The 10393-nt window shown below is 40.6% G+C and overlaps 1 pseudogene; it reads left to right on the plus strand.

Annotated features, from left to right (window-relative positions):
* The first annotated feature begins 282 nt into the window (after positions 1–282).
* LOC119280360 lies at positions 283–9176 on the plus strand (annotated as a pseudogene).
* The last annotated feature ends 1217 nt before the right edge of the window (positions 9177–10393 follow it).

The following is a 10393-nucleotide window of genomic DNA, read 5'->3' on the forward strand; positions in this document are numbered from 1 at the left end:
TTATATATATTTACACAAAATAATAAAATTAAATATTAAAATAACAAAATAATAAATAATAGATAATAACATAATAAACAATAAACTAAACAAATATAGCAATATAAAACAATGTGTCAAACAAATAAAGTAATTTTTAAATTTTATTAAACAATTTGCTATGGCATGGGCCACGTCAGCAAACGCCAGCATATACAACATTGGCCCCCAAATCAATTAACCACCCAGCCACCACATCCCCATTCCCCACCCACTCCAAATCCACACGCCGCGCCGCCGCCGATGCCAACGAGAGCGCCCCCGGCCGCCGCCTCCTTCGCCACCTCCACCGCCATCGTCAAGGACCCGCCGCTGTCACCATCTTCTCTGCCACCGTCTCTTCCTATGTCTCCCCCTCACCATCTTCGTCTTCTCCACCTACGTCTCCCCCTCATCATCGCGTCCACCTCTACCGTCGTCGCCCCTGTCATCTCCATCCCAAAACGCCCCCTTGCCGTCTCCGCCGCCGTCGGTGAGTTGTAGGTAGTGTGTAGTTGTAGTGTAACATTTTAGTGTAGTTGTAGTGTAGAAATTTTAATGTAAGAACAATGTAGAATTTGTAGTGTATGATTTTAGTGTAAAAGCGGTGTAGAATTCTTAGTGTAAGAGTAGTGTAGAATTTTTAGTGACAGATTATGGTATAAGACTTTAATGTAGTTGTAGTGCAAGACTTTAGTGTAGTTCTGTGTAAGATTTTAGTGTAAGAGCAGTGTAGAATTTTTGTGTGTAAGATTAGTGTACAATTTTCTATCTAGTGTACTTGTGGTGAAAGAGTATAGTGTAGTTGTGCTGTAAGATTTTAGTGTGGCTGTGGTGTACGTTTAATTACTTTGTAGATTGTAGGTTTTGCAGGTACTCATCAATATGTTCATTTTTTATTAACTTGTTAGGTATATATGCACCGCCATAGATGGCTACGAAGTTTTGTGGTGTGCGACAGAAGGAAAATAAGTTCTATGCGACCATTAGGAAGGACAATGTCGTTCACGAGCTTGACCACTGTAACACCCCGGAGTTGGCGGTGCGCGCCTACGATGCCAATGTGGTTGAGTTCTATCGGGAAGCGGTGATTCTGAACTTCGCTAAGTGTCATGAGTACGCACTTGCTAGATGGGTAGCGCTACCTATTTTCTATGAACTGTTTAATTTTATGCATATTTTATGTTTAAACTATGCATGGTTTCTAGAACTGGTTAATTTCAAGTATGTGCTAATATCTAGATGGCCGGGTAGCGCTAGTTCGTACTAACTAGTTAATTAGCCAGGTATACGTGTCTTACATTGCATTATATTTGTGCATATGTTATGTATGCTTGTTTTTGTCAACATGATGAAAGCAGTTAATAGATGCCCCGTGTGAGACTTGTGGTCCAGTGAGATGCCAAAGTGATAAAAAGTTCCTCATAGATCTTTCAAATGACTTCCTCACAAAGACAATATGTTTTAGTTGAACATGTTGAGTGTCATATGGTATACAGTTGTGGCCAAAATTTTCTAACTAGTTCATTCTTTCAATTTGTCCAGGTCATCCCTTGCGGGGCAAGGCATGACTTCTTAGAGAAGTTTCGAGTGCCTCTTGATGCCACCATCACATTCTGGTGCACCCACATGAAGTTGCTGATGGTCCAAAATTTCAATTGTGTTGTCACCAACGAGCCAAACCACACCTATTTCGGTTGCCCTGGTTGGAGAGTCCTTACAACTGCTTACAAGATGGAAGCCGGGGAGAGATCCATGTTCTACCTCGACTATTATATTGACGAGATCATGGTCTACTATAGTCCTGATGGCAGCGATGGTTCACTTACTTCAGACTATGACCCTGAGTCCGCCCGCTGAAAAGTCTAGTTAGCTAGTTGGCATGCATGAAAGATATCAAGTTATTACCACCTTTATTTCTTTGAACTTATACATGTGTTACTTGCCTACTTTATTGAAGTATATCAATAAGTACATCACTAAATTTAAATGCTGTTATTGCGTCTATTTAGTACTATTAAAAGTTAATTTAATTATTGTTCTTAAACTGGATTATTCTATCATTTTGGTTGGGATCATTGCTGTACAACTTTTATTTCAAATCTGAACATCAAACTACTAGCATCGTGATAAAATGAAATGCCACTACTGATGAATATTACTGCTAGCGACACACCATTGCTCTAGGGTTTTACACACTAGTGATAGCAACAACAGAACAGATCACGTGAGTCAAAAGTATGCCTAGTAATTTTGCCTACAATGATTCACCCAAATATGGTTTCCGAAAGTATCCTTCTTAGCTCAAGCTCAAATGAAGTAAAATCCAAACGTTGGAACGTGTTTGAGATGCATGGGATTTTTTGCTACGAATGTTTTTTGCACACAGGTCCACTTTTGTGGTTCACGTTTTTGGACCATCGATTTTTGTTTTCGCCCACAGCTTCACGAATATGAGTTCATCACGAAATTTTGCATGCATGAGACACACATTCAATGTTCATTGCAAAATTACAACCTTTTGAAGTTTGTTTAATTTTTTTAAGATTGTACTGTTCACCCGTGCTCATTTCAGCTCGAGCTAAGGTAATCCACACCCATACAATTCTACATTTGTAGATGCACAAAATACTCTAGTACGTTTAAGCACATTTAGATATAAAATGGAAGAACACAATTTGCTCTTTTGCAAGGCACATGAGTTGCAGTAGAGGCACGTAGATGTTAAACGTGCAAGAGAGATTCACCTTAACTTAACGGAAGAAGAGACGAGACGTGCGAGGCTTCCTCCCACCCGACGTAGCTGTAAGACAAAGATGGAGCAATACTTAATTTGACGCTTTAGTTGATATAAGCAACTTGTCATCTGGGGAGCGATATATGTATCAAAGGCCGCTGACGGATCTGGTCCCTTGCCCAGTCTATAAGCCTCTCCATTGCTTCTCTTTGAAGGATAAAAAAGCAATTGTCTTTTGTTGGGCAATTGGCTTGCGCTTCGGATGATTCCTTTTCCTTTTGCTTTTTCTTTTGCTTTTGTTGCTGCAGAACCTTTGAAAGATAACCCATCCTACGGGAAAGCAAGGTACGATTTTTATTTACTTGAGAACAAGGAGAAGGCATCAAAATAAAGGTCCGAGTACCCAGGTACTCCCTCCATCCCCAAAAAAGTGTTTCATCTTTGTACTAAACTAGCAAAAGAGCCCGTGCGTTGCAACGGGAGAGAAAACATAACACACACTCTTAACCCAACAACCATCACCCAAGACCACAATAGGTCCATCTCCTTTATTTTTGCAAGGCACCATATTTGTGTTGCCACTTATCCTCCTTCTCACCCTCACCGGTGATGGCCTCGTTGTTCACACAAAAAAAAACGTGGTTGAATATGTTTAATCCTAAGGCGTCTCTCTCTCCCTCTCTCCTCCCTCTCCCTTCCTCCCTCCCTCTCTCTGTCTGTCTCACTCTCGCGATGAGAAATCTGTTGTTTTCCCCTGCGACATTTTTCAGAGGTATGCACGTGTATTTATCGATGTTTTCTTTTTCCTATATTGTTATAGTGGGGTGTTTATTTGCAATCTGGGTCGCCGTCGGTACGAAAGGAAAACAGATCTTACGCTATAAATTATAAGTTTGCTCCCAAAACGATATTTTAAAAATATTTAACAGGTAAAATTAACATCATATTTAGATTCCACATATTTTTCTAATAAAATTTAATATATATATGTTAAAATCCAAGTTACGGTTTAAAAGATAAGGATAATTTAGAAAATCATTTATTTGACTTAAATATATTCCAAAATAATATTTAAAAATACTTAACAGGTGAAAATAATCTCATATTCATATTCTACATATTTTTCTAATCAAATTTCATATATAACATGTTCAAATCGGAGTTACGGTTTAAAAGATATGGATGATTTAAAAAAACATTGTTTGACTTAAATATGATCCGTGGATGAATTACCTAAAACATCGGGGAGGGGGGGTTCGAAAAATGTAAAATAACGGTTCGGGTGTGACTTAAATCCAGATTGCAGGTTGATTTCAACAAAACACAGGGACTTTTGTGTAAAATATGAAAAAACGATTCGTTTTAATTTAAAACAGGACTGCGGGTTGAATTCTCTGAAATAGAGGGACTTTTCTGAAAAATGTCATGACGGACGAAAGAAACCCAATTTTTCTTTATTATTAGGTAAAGATTTAATACTCCCTCCGTCCGAAAATACTTGTCATCAAAATGGATAAAAAGGGAAGTATGTAGAACTAAAATACGTCTAGATACATCTTCTTTTATCCATTTTGATGACAAATATTTCCGGACGGAGGGAGTATAAAGTTGTACTAAAATTGAGGCACCTATTTTGAAACGGAGTATTACCTGAGAGATTCATTACCTCCGGTCGCCCATAGGAATGCGGACACAGTTGGTGTGGATCCGGGGCTTCGATAAGCCGGTAAAGGAGGATCGCTGTTTTGGGAAGGAAGGGGAGGGACCTAGCGGCGGTGGTGGAGGCCATATGTGGAACAGCCGGGTGGCGGCACGCGACATTGGTACCAAGTGGCGACGGAGGCACACGAGGTGCGGGCGAGAAGATACACTATGCAAGATGTCAGACTTTTCATAATGGAACTCGGTTTTAAAGGATTTTTTTAGACAAAATTTTTAGGTTTTTAGATGGATGATGGATGGAAGATAAAACATACAACGAAATAGCAAATAGGCCTAGACGGCCGCAAATATATTACACATCCAGTCTCGGGTTGGAGTAGAACTCCCTTGTAACAACCTCCAGGGGAACTCCTATACGGCGCTGCAGGCGCTCGAAGAGGATGCAAGTGGGCCGGATCAATAACTGCATGAAGGGAACGTGAAGCAGAAAAATGAAATCAATACGGGGAGATCGCTCGGATTCTGACCTAGGATAGCAATGTTGCCAGTCCACCGCACTATCCACTAGACCAAAGTAACTTTGTTGTCTACTAAAAGAAAGCAGTGCTACTTAACATTTTCGTTTAGTAAAATGTTATATATACCCAATATAAATTATCTGAAGAAAGAAAACATAAATTCGAAAACAACTTCATGGATTTTCAAAAAAGTTCATCAAATTTTAATAAAATTAAAAAGTTCACATAATTTGAGAAAAGTTCATCGAGTTCACAAAAAGTTCAGCGACATTGAAAAAAGTTCATTGAATTCGAATAAATTTCATAAAAATAAAAAAATTCATCAATTTTGAAAAAAAGTTCATCAATTTTGAAAAAGTTCAAGAATAATAAAAAAAGTTCATCAATTTTGAAAAAAAGTTCACGAATTTGAATAAAAGTTCATTGTTTTTTTAAAAAAATCATCTAATTTGAAAAAAAGTTCAGGTAATTTCGAAAATGTTCATCTAATTTTTTAAAAAATAATCAATTTACAAAAAAAGTTAACCACGCATTGAAAAAAAAAGGATAAGAAAAAAAAGGAACCGAACTGGAGAATGAAATATAAAAGAAAAAATGTAGTATCATTCCAAATTCGGGTCGACGGCCTTCTTCAAGGCTACGCCCTCGCAACGAAGGATTGCAGGTTCGAACCTCGGCTCCAGCACCTTTTTTACGTTTCTGGAAACAGGAAAAACAAAGCTTAGAAATGGGTCGGCCCAGCTGGGAGATCAAGTACAATCACCATCGAATGCGAATATATACTCAATCCCATCGCGCCTCCTGGGAAGATAATGGCTTAACGTCTTCAATTGACACAAAAAAAATGGCCATAGTGTAGTGAAAGTGCATCTATTACGCCCATGTTGGGTTTGGGTGATATATGACAACATGATTAAAGGGACTAATGCTTGTTCAAGTATATTTCAGATCAAATCCCTAAAAGATGAAAAATATAAACATGGTTGATGATCCCTATTTCTTTAAGGACAGGTGTTGGAAAGGCAATGGACAACCTTTTAAAGCTTTTCATGATCCAAGATCACATTGATCCATATGTATGCTAACACTGTCAAAGGAGGATCAAGGATGAGTGGTGATGAGCCTCTTGCCATATGCTAAGAGGTTAAACTCCAAAATCTTCAATACACCTCAACCGCTTCCCTACTATCTTTCATTCTCTTTGCACTGTTTGTAACCACCGAGCCAAATATATTCAGTCCTTCGGATCGATTCAGAGCGATAGCCATTGCAAACACTAACCCATTTGGAACCTCCAAGACAACTACATTCGGAGCCACCATAGCAGTTGTGCAAGGCTCTGTACACCGGTCGAAACCTCCAAACTACACCCGGTCGAAAATTTCGTACGATGTCTAGTAGTGTGCACTGGTGAGCCAGTGTTAGTTGGAGCCTCCATATACTTTGTGGTCGCACCGTTCGAGCTATATGGAAGAGGGCAATATTAAATTTCAATTTTCACTAAGGAAGGGTATGGAACACTACCCTAGAACAAGAATTAGGCCACCATATGAATCAATCATGAGGGCATCCTATGGATCAAAAACTAAAGATGACAATACTTGAATCTGTGCATTATGCCTAGGTAGGGGCATAAAACGATAGCGCTTGTTGGGAGACAACCCAATGAATAGAATTTATTTTTTACTTTTTCTTTCTGTTCTTGAGTTTTTTGTAAAGTAATCAAAATACTAATTTCATCAAATGATGGTTGATTATTCAACTGCTTTCTTGTTTTAGAATGTGCCCTAGAAATTTTGATACGTCCGACCCATGCATCCATTAAAGTACATATACATGAACACACGTTTTGTCAGCCATTCAGCCTATTTCTGTATATCAACAAGCATTTTGTCAGCCATCAGTACAGGAAAAACAAATGAAGTCGTGTATGAAACATACACGTCCAAGACCATTTTAACCACAGCGAAGTGTACGCAGTGGCGGAGACAGGCCGGGGCAACTATGGCTATAGCCCCAGGCCTAGCAACAACTTTCCTTATAATTCCTTCATACAAAGTATAGAAAATCACAGAAAATTTATCAATCAACATAGTGTAGCCCCAGGCTTAACCTGGTGCTAGCTCCGCCACCGAGTGTACGCGAGTGTTACACTCATCTTAGTCCACACGGCTTAGTACGTTTCGGTTTAGGGGCTGTAAGCCGAGTGTCTCTTATCGGGGACTCGGCTTACATGTCAGCTGAGCACAATACAGAGGCACGCAGTAAAAAGAGTGGGATCACGGCCGGCAGCATCTAATGGTGGCACCACGTGGCATGACTGTAAGCAGTGGCGGAGACAGGGGGACCAGCAGGGGCTCTGCCCCCTCCCCCCCCAACATCTTATATTTGCTGCTAATCATCTAATGAATAGTGCACAATTAGTGAGTATTTTGCTGCTAAAAACCTACTCTCTCCGTCCGAAAATACTTGTCATCAAAATGGACAAAAAGGGATGTATCTAGAACTAAAATACATCTGGATACATCCCGTTAATTCATTTTGATGACAACTATTTTCAGACGGAGAGAGTACTTTCTAGTTATTTGGCCCTCCCAACCAGTTCTAACAGTCCTCGGCCTCCCTTATAATTTTTTCCTGCCTCCGCCACTGACTATAAGCCGATTGTCAAACCAGCATCACGAATGCATTCAGCCTATTTCTGCTCGAGCAATTCAACGCATTGTTTATTGTTTAGTGCAGAAGTGATTCCTTTTTCATGTATGCTCATTTTCTGTGTATTGACACTTAGTGGGTAGTCTTAATGGCAGGGGCTGAACTGTTGCTGTTTATGCCTAGTTGTACTTGTGATGATACAAACTCACACTGTTAACCCTGCATTGCAGATGCTGGTGTATGAGTATATGGCAAATGGTACTCTATGCGACCATCTTTCAGGTTAGAACTTCATTTCTGTAGCCACTGAACTGCACCTCAGAATTATACGTTTAGTCATAATTTCTGAAATGTGCTCATCTTATTGAATCACTATGTTCCATGTTTACCCTGTCAGGCAAGGGTGTTTTTCTATTTATCTACCATGCACAGGTATGCAATCTTTGGCCTTTCTCTTGTCACAGATAACATAGTTACAACCACACAATTAATGTTAGGAGATCCAGCTGTATAGTGCATGCCTTCATGATTATTGTGATCATTGTGCACACGTAATATTATAGTGCATGCCTCCATGATGAAAATATATACCTCTGTTCCCTCAATAGTTTCTCAATTAAAACGCACAACATAAACATCTAATATTTAACCAATAAATTCCTGTGCCTTACTTTTCATGTGCTCTGTGTCCTGTATTTATGTAACAGTTAAAGCTAAAGAGGCTCTAAGTTTTCCCATGAGTCTACGGATTGCACTGGGATCATCACGAGGGATCCTTTATTTGCACACAGAAGCGGACCCTCCGATATTTCATCATGACATCAAGACTAGCAACATTTTGTTGTACTAAAAGTTTGTAGCAAAGGTTGCCGATTTTGGTATCTCGCGGCTTGCCCCACTGCCGGAAACAGATGGGAGCGCTCCTAGTCATGTGTCCACTGTCGTAAAGGGTACCCCGGTGAGTAGGTTCTTTATCGCATATCTCGGAATCAACTACTTGCATATTATTGGTTGAGTTGCGTTTGTTTACACTTTATAGGGCTATCTTGACCCAGAGTATTTCCTCAGTTGTAAGCTAACGGACAAGAGCGACATGTACAGCTTGGCTGTCGTTTTTATGGAACTGCTGACAGGGATGCAGCCTATTTCTCACGGAAAAAACCTTGTTAGAGAGGTAACGACTAACAACAATACAACCATCAGAGTAAAATAAAGCTGATGGAGCCTCCTCAGGGAATGTATTAGAACACACATACTGATATAAATGTGCGCATGTGCAGGTGGTGGCGGCGAACCAGTCGGGGATGATACAGTCTGAGGTGGACGTGCGGATGGGGCCATGCCCGGTGGAGTGCGTGGAGAGGTTGGCGGCACTGGGGCTGCGGTGCTGCCAGGACGAGACAGGCGCACGACCATCCATGGTGGAGGTGGTACGGGAGCTGGAGATGATGGTCGAGATGATGCCGGAGACCCCGTGGGAGGCAGTGGCCATGGTTCCCTTGGATACGAGCACCGGCACGCTGGCGTCGTCCGACTGGTCCAGGATGGTGTCTCTGTTGGAAATCTCTATCATCAACCCTCGCTGAGAAACAAGAGCTAGTTTCCATTCCCTTGGAAATAAGGATCGTCCAGCTCTAGGTAGTGTTTGGTCTTCATTATGTGCCTGGGTTGTTGTTGTTGTTATGTACTAGTAATTTCTGGTGTATGTGATATCCAAGGATGGCTTGATTACTTTCAGGTGTATATTCAACACATATTATTTGTTCTTCATGTAGGAATCCGAGGATGGCTTGCGTAATATCCATTGTTTAGTTCATACTCCATTGGTAATTATGAGAAGCCAAACAAGCCTTCATTCAAACAATGAAATAGCATATATACAGGGCAAGATTATGAGCCCCGATGAATTTGAGCCTTGTATGCATGTGGACGTTAAGAAAGTGTAGGGCTTGGGTCACCTTGAAGGCAACCTGGAAAGATGCCAATGATATGAAGATGCCCCATGGTGGAGACGACGATGCTGCGACTCTCTGTGATACTAAGATGGGGCACTCCCTCCAAAGACACAAAGCTCGTGACACACATATAGCAAATCTGTCCTAGTATGGCAGAGTAGCTAGCAGGCATACGTTGGTGTTGGATAAATGAATGATTAGATCACATGCCTGGAAACAATATTACAGATGAAGGAGAAGAAGAGCGGGCACGGCATTAATCGGGGAAAAAACAGTCCATGAGCGTTGCAGATGTCCAGCTTGAAAGCTGAGCTCCTCGAGCTGATCTAGGGCGGGGATAGGAACCATTCGGTAAACTTGGGTTCGACCATATAGTTAGAATTGAACTTGGCGATATTAAGGCGTCTGACTGGCTCAGGGTGCATGGCGAGGATCTGGGACAATACGTCCACGCATAGGCAATGCAACAAAGCTCGTCGTCGTAGACAAGGTCGAGGGGGTGGAGTGCTAGAGGGTGCCCCACCACTGGGAGAGGACGGTTGTCTGCACGGCAGATTTGATGGGGAGGAGGAAAATGATGGTTACCAATATCTCATCATGGAGGCTGTTGATGAAGTTCAGGTGATACGTCTCCAGCGTATCTATATTTTTTGATTATTTCATAGTATTATATTATCAATCTTGTATATGTTATATGTAATTTTATACCATTGTTTGAACTAACCTATTAACCTAGTGCCCAATGTCAGTTTTTATTTTTGCCTATTTTATTGTTTCACAGAAAAAACATACCAAATGAAGTCTGAATACGATGAAACTTTATGGTGATTTTTTCTTGACCAGAAAGG

This window comes from Triticum dicoccoides, chromosome 3B (genome assembly GCF_002162155.2).
Source record: "Triticum dicoccoides isolate Atlit2015 ecotype Zavitan chromosome 3B, WEW_v2.0, whole genome shotgun sequence".
NCBI classification, from domain to species: Eukaryota; Viridiplantae; Streptophyta; class Magnoliopsida; order Poales; family Poaceae; genus Triticum; species Triticum dicoccoides.